Raw genomic sequence first — 11,997 nt, 5'->3', positions numbered from 1 at the left:
TTACACACGTACGACGTATAAACACGTCATGCTAATATATTTGTATTGTATTTAATGCTAAGAGTAAGTGAAGACAGTCAGAATTAGTTAAATGGTAATTGACTAGCACTATTGTCTGAACACAATTTTTTTCTAATACGCTATTCAAAGCTGATACTTAATACACATCACTGGATGCCTATTGGAAGGCCGCATACTTGCCATGCTCTTGGAGTGATGCCACCACTCTCTACATCTACAAGTAAGGGGGGATCCGGAAATAGACCTGTACTTTTCTTTCACACCTACTTTTACAAACAATTTTTTTGGGTTATTTGTAGCCAAAGGTAACTCCAAGAGGTGGTAGAAAAGTGGCAGTTATTACCGTAGAATTAGAATTATATTTGCCTGTCTTATTTCCGAAATAACCCGAATTTTATTTAATATCTGTCGTTTCTTTAAGAGTAAAATTGTAATTTTTGAAAATGTTACATTGATCCTTATGCGCGCGGATGTACTATCATCCAAGTAATCCACGAAAAGCGCTTCAAATTTTACTTCTCGCAGTTCTCATACAGACTACAGTCCGTCAACGCTGTGCCTATTGCGTGCTTTAATTAGGTAATACATACAAAAACTCACTTCAATATAAATTCAAATAAATTCCATACGCCATAAATTCGGCGCCACGCCTTTGCCACAAGCAGCACGTATCGACGACTATCGTCCTTCACGATAATGACGTTGCAAGGCCGTGCCTTTGCCCGCCCTTGGCCCGTCGTAGCCCCGTGGCCCAAATTCTCAGCCCTTCAACCCAGTACACTTGTCGTAACAGCCGTTGGAGTGGGAGTTTGAATTTGGAATCTGTTGAACGAGAATAAGGTACACAGTTAATCAGTTTTTATTTGGCTGTTAAGACCAAATTATGAAAGTACGATGGCCAGTACGTACTTGGCAGGTAGGAACCTTATTACAACGATGTTAAGGTTTGTTGGTAGTGGATCGGTAGAAGTGTGTTTCTGGATAGTTCGTACGGCTGAACCAAATACGAAAAAGGACCAAAACAAACTAATAAAGGATCGCTCACACTACTTACAACAGAACAGGTTGATACTTAGATGTAAAAATTATGATTAAGGCCCCGCGCACACGGAGGCAACAGTTGCTCGGCGACTTTCGTATTTGTATGAAAAGTTGCGTCGCCTCGTGTGCGCACCTTCATACTAGCCCATAGACCGAGCGACGGAGACAAAACAGTTTTGTCTCCCGTCTGTGGGGGCCCTTATACGAGTAGGTATACAGGTACCAAACAGCGCCTACCTACAGTACCTACCTACTTACCTAATGTTTTGCAATGGCGATCGATGAGCTGCTGATAAGACTTGATAGGAATAAACCACTGCATTTTGTCCTTATCCGGAAAAGTACAATGCAATGGAACCAGCTACGCATATTCCAAGCAGTTTAAAATCATTGTTAAATAGTACATTACGAAAAGGAACTTCGAAACGAGTGGCGATAAAAAATTAAAACACGACCGAAGGGAGTAGGAGGAAGGGAGAGGACACTAGGTATTTTCTTGCTTTGCTCTAACTAACCTAACCCTTTGTAAGGTGCATTGGAGGAATTTCGACAGTGGGTTAATTCATGCAGAAAATGGTAAAACTAAGTAAGTAAATACCTACTACTGAACTAGAAGTAGTTCACACTATAAGTACTTTGACAATAGTAACACTAACAATGCGCGCTGCTGCGAATGCTTATCAAAATGTTTGCTTCAGTAGATATGCTTCCACATTGTTTAACAATATTGATTTTCAAAATTAGGTCCTCGTTTTCGTGGTTATCGTTAAGCACCTTGTTACTTACCTTGAAATTATAAACATTAAGTTTTTTCCTGCAGCATAATAAAGTAATTTATCTTTAATTAATCTAGGTAGAAACTATCAAATCCTGCGCAGTACTTTTACCTGAATGACGCGTGCCGTGAGTCAGTCACACGTATCTGGTGAGTGTTCAGCTACGCGCATTCACAGAACGTTACATTTGGCTATTATTAGTACGTAGTGTTACAGAGTTACTTCATTCCCTTTGGGTGTGCTCATTCTGTGATTTCTGTGGCGTCTGGCGACACGTCAGAAAACGCGCACGTGTAAACGGTGCTATACCGCGTCATATGATGGAATTCAAACTGAACGTCGCATAAATTGTCCGACCGCCTACGCCTGCGAAAATACAGCTTTTTTTAAGAAGAATGACGAAAGACAGCGCGGCAGCGCCTGACTTACCTACCTTAATACTTCAATTATAGAAGTGAAACTTCTAATGCGATTTCCAACTGACAGCACGTAACACTCGGTCATTGTTATCTAGATACTTTGCGTGAAATGCCGCTCACTCAGCGCGTAACATCCTGACTCACTCATTCCATTATTCATTCACTTATTCACTCAGTCAGTGACAGAAGAGAATGCCCAGAATGGTGGAATGCTTGGTTGGAATGTGTCTGTTTTATATTTAGATCGAGTGCAAAATGAGTTTATGTTTGTTTTTTCAATAATTCGAGCAAATAGCAGTGTAAAATATTTAAAACAGAAAAAAGATAACTAAACGCAAAAACGTGATGGTCACTTGAAAAAGTGTTTTGAGGTTATATTAAGAAGTTTCTCTTATTTCGCGTAGAGAGACCACGCACTGTTTTTTTTATATTTTCCTTGATTTAACCACTTATATGTACAAAAATCAAACGAATACTATACGTATCTATTATCTTGTTTGGAAAGTTTATGTACAAAATTGTCCATCATCAGCCGTTCGTTTAACTCTGAGAGCTTGTTAAGTCTTAGAAGCAATCTTATTTAAAACCAATTTGTATAGCACCTGCAGCTCGAAATACCAGCAACATCAAATAGAGTGAATTTTTAACTGGGTCAGTGCGAAAATAGTTAAAAAACCACGCCAACTGTTAAAAGCTCTCTCGATAAGAAAATTGCACTTTATGCACAAGTTTTTTATTTGATGCCCAAAGGTGGCTGTACGATTTGACGTACAAGGGCATTTTATATTCTGACTGAATTCACAGAAGTTACAAGCCGGCAATTGTGTGGCTTGCCTAATAAATAAAACTTAGTTAATTAAGTACTTATTATATTGTATTATAGATGTGTTTTTATATGTACATATTACGTGTTGGGCTGTAGTCTGTAAGTTTTATGTACAATGTTATTGTAATAAATAAATAAATAAATAAATAAATAAATTTTCACAATTTGGGTCCCAAAGTTAGCGTAAGTTGTTAACAAAAATTAACTCCCTGTCAGTTTTGTGACGATAATTAAGCATGAGATTTCATAAACTTCAAGCGATCATCTACATTGAGAACGCGAAGATAGTTAATTTTTAGACATAATTAGTTTATGCTTAATTATCGTCACAAAACTGACGATGACGGCGAGTTATTTTTGTTAACAACTTACGCTAACTATTATGGGTCCGAAATTCTGAAAATGCCCATAAATGATGATTTTGAATCTGAAATGTTGAATAAACTGATGAATGTTTAAAATTAATATTTTCCTTATTATATATTATCCTGTGCTGTGGATTTTTTTTGTACTTATTATTTACTTTATTTGCTTATTTATTCAATAAAACTTTAATATATTTTCCTTATGTTGGTGTGGTGAAAAATGTCACATTCACGAGGAGATCTAAACTTTGTTTAACCTAGCTAAGTATTGTGCCTTATTCGCACGTGTGGCTAAACAATAAATTTTCCCCCGTGTAAAACAAAATTAACTATTATTTTAAGGTGAGGGTTTCAAGGAACGAAAGTTAAACAGACTTTGCCACAGAGTGAAACACAAAACTTTTCACCACACCAACACGAATAAAATACTGTAATTTGGGGTGAGTTGGGCCAAAACGACTTTCAATCCTCGATAACTGTTTATGCAAACTAAATTCCCCATATAATAAGTCTTACGGAAATGAGTATTTTAATTTTATTTTTATTTTGGGTAGTTCCATTTCATAACTTTGATGATAAACAAGAAAACCCACCTCATCCCACAGTCCCTCCTTGTTATTGGGGTGAGATGGGATTTCATACACAGGTGATTTTAGAAGATTGTTTGACCGATTTTTTAAAAATTAAGTACTACATAATAGCTCCAGTATTTTGCCATACTTTTTCACCATTTGTTGCAAAAGTTCGTGATTTAATAGCAAAGAAAATCAGGTCAACATGTTTATAAATTGTAGTTTATACCTACAATTTATAAAAGAAACCGTTTCGGACGGTTGTACATGTATTCCCACCCAGCTGATGAAGGTGGGGGGTGGGAGGAAGAGGTAGAGCTTCCGTTTCTTTCATTTCAATTTGTGTTTATTTCCATCAGGTAAGACGAAAAATTTGTAGGTTAGTAAAACCAAACAAAACAAAACGTTATTAATCGCTTCTTTATAGGATCACTCGTGTCGTCTGAAGTCCAAATCAAATGTAACTTTGACCAATACATTCGCGGCAAAAGATCTGTGTGCGTAGCCGACTGCATTAAACGCTCACGAAACGCTCTCGATAATATCTCTTCCGTAGCTATCTATCTGTATCACTCTTGCGTATTGGCGCGAAAGAGCCAGACTACATTTCTGCTTCGTTTCGCATCGCAGAAGTGCCATTCGGCTACGGGGCCTGGGGGCCGATTTTTGAGTCTCACTGTCACTAAAATACCGGTTGAAAACGGTGAATTGCCTATTATTTTCAGTGACAATTTTCTGAATTCGAACGCCGTGAGACTCAAAAATCGGCCCCCTGAACACGCCTTATCGCCTTCACAAACGAGGCGTGTCGTGTTCATATATTTGTGAGCACATGGACCGCTTCGATATATCCGATGGTGACTGCACAAAGTATGAGAGAGGAAGATAAATGTTTAGGGATGTCAAGTGCGCAGGGCGAGGTCGTTGACCCCTATCGACCTAAACCTTTGACGTCACGTTTCGATAGTCTCGCATCGCGAACAGAGTAGACCTGATTTAGACGGCGTGCGAACTCGCATACGATTTTAGTTACATTGCGGGATGTTGAGGGTAGGAGTACATACAATTTTGCACAGCCATCAAATACCACAATGTAATAAAACACGTATGCGAGTTCTCGAACCGTCTAAATGGGCCCTAAGATGAAAACGAAATATTGGTTATTAGGGGCCCGCCCCGGCTACGCACGGGGACTAAATTAGGACTTGATTAACAAATATCGATATTTCGATCAATTTAGTATAAAACCTTAATCCATACTTAATATTATAAATGGGAAAGTGTGTGTGTGTCTGTTTGTTTGTCCGTCTTTCACGGCAAAACGGAGCGATGTATTGACGTGATTTTTTAAATGGAAATAGTTGAAGGGATGGAGAGTGTCATCATAGGCTACGTTTTGTCTCTTTCTAACGCAAGCGAAGCTGCGGGCAAAAGCTAGTTAATTATATACCTAAACCTTCCTCAAAACACATTCTATTCATGGGTGAACACCGCATGAAAATCCGTTCATGAGTTTTTGAGTTTATCGCGAACACACACAGACACGGCGGACGACTTTGTTTTTATAAGACAACTAGGTTTAGCCCGCGGCTTCACTCGCTTTAAATTCAAAAATTACGGAATGCTCCATACAAACTTCCAACCCCCATTTTAGGTAAGTGGGGGGTTAGAAAGAGACAAAAAGTAGCCTATGTCACTCTCCATCCCTTCAGCTATCTCTACTTAAAAAATCACGTCAATTCATCGCTCCGTTTTGCCGTGAAAGACGGACAAACAAACAGACACACACACTTTCCCATTTATAATATTAGTATGGATGTGACAGCAGGACCAATAAATTTTATTACGTAGAATGAAATTCGACAATTGGTTGTATAATTGAAGACATGATATATTACATGATAGATATCACGATTTTATTCCGTGTCATGGCTTCTTCGCACGTGTAACGACTTTATTAATTAGGACAAAAATGGAAGATCGACCTTGCGAATCCGCCTTCCTATTTTTTCCTCTCTAGACAATATGATTTATATGATAAAGCTAAAATGTCTTTTTATTATTACTTAACCCTTAAATGCATGGTGATGTATATTATATGCATCATATATTTGATGGTCCGTGGATCGATATGTAGCTATCCAAAATCACATTTATTGCTTAATTATTATTCATTATTTATTATTATTTAATATACAATTAGATAAATTAAATAATATAATGATTTACTATTTATTATTTAAGGATTAAGATGAAATGGCGGAAAAGTGTGAAAAAACAGGACGATGGCGATTTTTAGTATGTGATTTAGGCTGATTTTTTCGGAGTTAGTAATTAGTTTATGTTTAAACATTTTATCATAAAGGTTTCACAAATAGTGTACTTTTATAATAGTAGTATTTTTTTTAAATAAAACTTTTCAATTACGATATACTTATATAAATAAGATTTGGCCTATTTAACTTCTAACACCGATTTAATATAAAAATCGATCTTAAATATTTTTTTAATTATTTTTCCCAGAGTCAGAAAACCATTGTCTAATCACATATATTAATATCTCGTTAAAAGAAAAATTCATGCATTTAAGGGTTAATTCGCTTTTCAATACACACTCAGACTTCCCTTAATTAGTATGATTAGAGTAATTGTAGATATTGATTTTATTTATTACTGATTCTACTGTATTATGCCGAAGGCGTATTCCAGTTAACCATTATCTAAGAGCCATAAACCAGATTAGTACAGTCAGTATCAGTATTATTCGTAAGTTCGGCAGTCAGCATGAGTGTGTACTTATAGTTCATCCACCCAGTTTCATGGAAAGTTTTATGACACGTCAAACATCATCAGTCATGAGGTTTCCTGTCACGTCTTGAGGTGAATGACGCGGTATAAAGTCCCTACGGAAAACAATTGAAGTCTGCGTGGAAATGTTTTAGGATGACTATTTTTCAGGTATAGGTATTGGCGTAATAGGTGTCGTGAATGATTACAAAAAATTCACACAGGTAAAACAATGAAATGCGTAAATATGACATCAAGAAATACTTACATACCGGACTGAAGTGACAATTTTTGATGTTATTTGGCGATCGAAATGCATTCTGGCTCTTTCGTGCCAAAACATAAGAGCAATAAGGAGCGCTTACTTCGATAAGATTACGAAGCGATTGTGACGATGGCTACGTGCACTCGTGCAGAAACTTGTCATCAACTTTTGTGCGGATATTAGTCGAATCAAGCTTATTCGGCACAGACTTTGCATTAACAAAGTGTGGTAGAATTTAACCAGTTTCATACCAGTTGGGGTGCGGAGGCTAAGAAGTTTGTGTGGGAATCGGGTCGACGGGCTGGAGACAATAGAGACAGAGGTTGCGATCCTCGTTCCGGATCGCACCTAGTCCAACGAATTTCCCTGGTTGTACAGGTAACGCAGCCTGTGTCATGGGAACGTTTGGGCCAGCTACTACGGTCCGGGGTGGCACAATATTAGGGTATAGTGATTAAGTTTGACAAAGCCTGTTGCGGATTACTTCAATTGTATGTAGATGACAAAGCCTGTAGCTGATTTGTTTTAATCCCACTAAAAACATACCTGTTAAAATGGGGGCCAAGTTCCTATCGGCTAATTGTTCCCCTAAAAAAGAGCTGAAAACCAATCCAATGCCCAGTTTAGATGCAACTTAAAATATGGTTGTACCTTACGTATTGTGAAAATACGTAAGGTACTTGGTTAAAAATATCTAAAATTATACCTAAAATGTGAACTTGGCAGGTTGATTTAATTGTATAAATAATAAATTTAATTATTAAATAGGTAATCAAGTGTACAGCACGAACATTTGCACAAGATAGACGTATTCCATCAGTTAGGTTAGCCTACCAATTCGCCAATAGGTAGTTAACGGAAAAAATCATGTGACTTGTGACAGTTGTGACGTGTTAACTGCCCGACATGTCGCATTAACATGAAAGCGCAAAATATCCTCAATTAGCGCGATTACGTAAATTAGAATAATAGATCGGTCGCTGACTGCTTGCTAAACAATCGGTATTCTGTTTTAGCTACTATTCATAATTTGTGGCGTTCCAAGTCTAAAGGGTCTTTATAATCTTTACAGTCCATATGGCGCTATATATAACTGCACTAGTTAGGTAATGAGCTCATTACGCAAAAATTACAAGAATTTAATTGGTAGTAGTGGAGATATTATTGAACGAATTTCACGAAATCGAATGGCCGAGATTCAAAAATCGGCCCCCTGGAATTAGAACAGAAATTCCTCCTTATTGTAGATTAAGCTTTAGGACCCTCTGGGCATGGAATACCACATCTAAGGCTATGACGCAGGTTCTGTATTCATATTACGTATGATTGGGTATTATATATTAGGTACATAATAGTGGCTGAAATATGTAGTCCCATTAGCTTGTAGCTTTGTTATGTAAAGACTATGTTTGTGACTTGTTTGTATTTACCTCGTGTCTCCATTTAGTCGTTACAGAATTTTAAAATGTAAAGCAATTTTACATGATCATTTTAAAGATCAGCTAAAAAAACTACCGTTTCACAAATTTTAATCATCTAAACTGCTTTCAGTCTGCAATAATCTTCTTTGAACGTTCCAAGATGGATCACGTAGTTAAGGTCTATTATAAAAACAAAGTATGTGAACAATGTTTTACGAGAATATTAGTTATATCAGAGTGATACTGCTAGAAAAATAAGTACCTATATACCTACTAAAATCGTACTACTTGTTGCTCGTACCTATGCAGTTTACAATCAAAATAATTAGTTAGCAACATGGTTTTACTCACGTGTTTGATAAAGGGAAAAAACAGGCGATCCCCCGCGTGTAGTGAAATACCGCTTACTAAGTAATAAGCAGTTTTACACCAGCAAATGCAACTGACACGGAATTTTCCACAAAATTATGATTACACGCAGTGACAGCGTGCTGTGTTAAGACGATACGGTAGGGGTCAATTCTCCATACAAACGCTCTCGACTATTTCCTCCCTGGTTTTTGAAGATAGAGCAATGATTTTTTCAACACAGATTGTTATTAATTTTATCTGTGTCGTGCCGTTTTGATTTTTTTGTTATTCTGCTTTTAAAAGATTCTACAGCCAATCAAAAATTTCCAAAAACGGCCTTTTTTATTGTGGCGCAAAAAAAGGTGTGATACTCAAGATTGGTAACAATTAACCAAAAAAGCTAAACGGTCCGACATAGATTATTTCATTGTCATTCAGATTCTCAAATTTCATTCCGATTGATTGAGTTTTGAAGGAGGAAAGAGTCGAGAGCGGAACCCCGATTTTAAAGATTTCTTTTGAAATATCTTTTGAGTTGTTCTTAATGGACAATTTTTTTTTTGATAAGTCTAGTTAATAACACTTGTATATTTAACTAAAATTCCCAAGTTGAAAGGGGGGCTCCTTTCCATTTTAGCATTTTCGCTACCGTATCCTCTTAATAGTCAGTGACGTAAAAAATGCGCACAATTATTTTGTAAAAATAATAATATTGGATATTGGTGTTCTAAAAATCAGCAGGGTTAGCACATGATTGGCGCGAGAGTGTTTCGCCGCGAGATAGATCACACGTCTTCTTCTAATTGTAAATGACAGTAAGGACGGGTTATCTATCATTCGTAATCCTGCAGACTTGAGTTTTACCGCTAGTGAAATATTTTCCTGACGACCGGTCTGGCGCAGTCGGTAGTGACCCTGCCTGCTGCGCCGCGGTCCCGGGTTCGAATCCCGGTAAGGGCATTTATTTGTGTGATGAGCACAGATATTTGTTCCTGAGTCATGGATGTTTTCTATGTATATAAGTTTTTATATATTATATATATCGTTGTCAGAGTACCCATAACACAAGCCTTCTTGAGCTTACCGTGGGCCTCAGTCAATCTGTGTAAGAAATGTCCTATAATATTTATTTATTTATTTATTATTTTATTTATTATAAAACTAGCGACCCGCCCCGGCTTCGCACGGGTACTATACCTACATGTAAACCTTCCTCTAGAATCACTCTATCTATTAAAAAAAACCGCATCAAGATCCGTTGCGTAGTTTTAAAGATTTAAGCATACATAGGGACATAGGGACAGAGAAAGCGACTTTGTTTTATAATATGTAGTGATGATAGTGATAGTGATTGTAGAATCGCTCTCGGAGGTTGCCGCTTGATAAAATGTAATGTGTTTAACAAAATTTTCTTTTAAACTAGTCAGGCTTACTACCTATTAAAAAAGTTTATTTTTGTTTTCCCCTCACTAGCTCGGAAACACGTGTTTTGTCCTTCAATACCAGCGGGTAAAAACGCATTTTATCCACTAGTGGGTAAAGTAATTTGACATAAAAGTAGGTGAATCTAGTAATGAAGATGATTTACCACCTGTGGAACTACTGGAAGCAGTGATAAACGCATTTTTTGCGTTGTAGTTTCCTCGCTATAGTGAGGGGAAAAGTTTTGTGTTACACTCGGGTGCAAATTTATTTTACTTCTCGTGTGTTAAAAAACTCGCAAGTTCAGGATTCTATTCACGAACCACTCGCTTCGCTCGTGGTTCAACTATAGAATCCTTTCACTTGCTCGTTTTTCAATTCCACACTCGGCGTTAAAATACAACTTTGCCCCCTTGTATAACAAATAACTATTTCCTAGAAGATATACTATAAAGCTATACTATAGACTATAAAGTAGAATAAAGCCAAAGGAGACACTCGAAGGCATTCGAACAAGCGCCCTCCGTTTAACGGATGGATGCCTTAACCGCTCAGCCATCGGGTAACAGTGGCAAAGGTTGAAAATTCCAAGTATATGACATTTTTTTAATTTCGGCCTTGTAGTCACTTTCCATCAGGGGCTACAGGTCAATCAGTGGCCAAGTGGCCAGTTTATAATTAAAAAAAAAATATATAACAATTTCCGACGGCTTGTGACATCCCTGAGGTAAAACATTTGCTATGAAAATAATTTAATTTGGTCTTAGAGTTACGTTCCTAATGTTACTATATTAAACATAACCTACAACAACCAGTCAATACGATTATGATACAAAACATGCATGTAAGTTATTTATCATAGGTTTCAACAGCCCCATTTATCTAAGATTCTAAGCCAATCATAGTCTAATCTAAACTAGACAAGTAAATACATAATTATCTTTCACAATCTGTAAAAAATGGCGCCAGTGGTGATTATCTAAATAATTCATGCCAAGGTGTCTTTTTGCTAAGTATCTACAACTGATGGTGAGATAAGATAGAAAAATAGTTTGTAAACAACTAAACTAAACTAAACTTATCGAAAATTGCATTTCTTGTAATAGTTATAATATGGAAAGTATTATTATTATCACAGTTATCACTACCAACATGTATATTTATTACATTTACCTTTATTGTGAATATTTTTTTTATAAATCAAAGTTTTCCTTTGTATTCATTTATAGCAAGTGAATATTCGAAAGTAGATTTTTAGATAGATGCGCAAGTTTACATACTTGCCAAAGTAGGTACCTACATAGTATTGCTAATATTGTACATAATAACTCAATAAAACGCAATCATTTTGAGTCTATACAAAACGAACTTCCTAAGTACCTACTTTGCTGACACTGTTCCTCTATCCTTTAATTAAAAAAATCAAAATCGACCCTATTTTACTTAAATTGCGGCGTAGTAACCTTGAAGCGCTATGACCTACATATGACCTACAGATCCCCGTCGAAAGCTATTTATTTGCATACTACGCATCAGGTTTACTAACAATATTATTTTCGGATATCATTAAATGTGCAACAGATTACTGACTGTTTAATGTACCGTTTAGCTCCCACAGGGGCATTTGTACGAGACGTACCTACTACTAAATACCTACCTAGGGTTGCAAAAAAACGGTTTTTTTTCTGGCTTGAAAAAAAACATGAAAAAAAACCGTGAAAAAAAACAGTT

At 36.6% G+C, this 11,997-nt stretch overlaps 1 protein-coding gene across 1 annotated transcript in view; it reads right to left on the bottom strand.

Annotated features, from left to right (window-relative positions):
* Positions 1-656: 656 nt before the first annotated feature.
* The window catches only part of LOC125235159 (THAP domain-containing protein 5-like), a 34,412-nt gene continuing 23,071 nt past the window's right edge, over positions 657-11,997 (bottom strand). Inside the window, exon 8 of the mRNA XM_048141611.1 lies at positions 657-843. The gene's annotated coding sequence lies outside the window, so the exon portion shown is untranslated. The remainder of the gene's footprint in view (positions 844-11,997) is intronic.

This window comes from Leguminivora glycinivorella, chromosome 17 (genome assembly GCF_023078275.1).
Source record: "Leguminivora glycinivorella isolate SPB_JAAS2020 chromosome 17, LegGlyc_1.1, whole genome shotgun sequence".
NCBI lineage: Eukaryota > Metazoa > Arthropoda > Insecta > Lepidoptera > Tortricidae > Leguminivora > Leguminivora glycinivorella.
The sequence above is the reverse complement of the archived record's forward strand: the minus strand, read 5'-3'. Positions and strand labels throughout refer to the sequence as shown.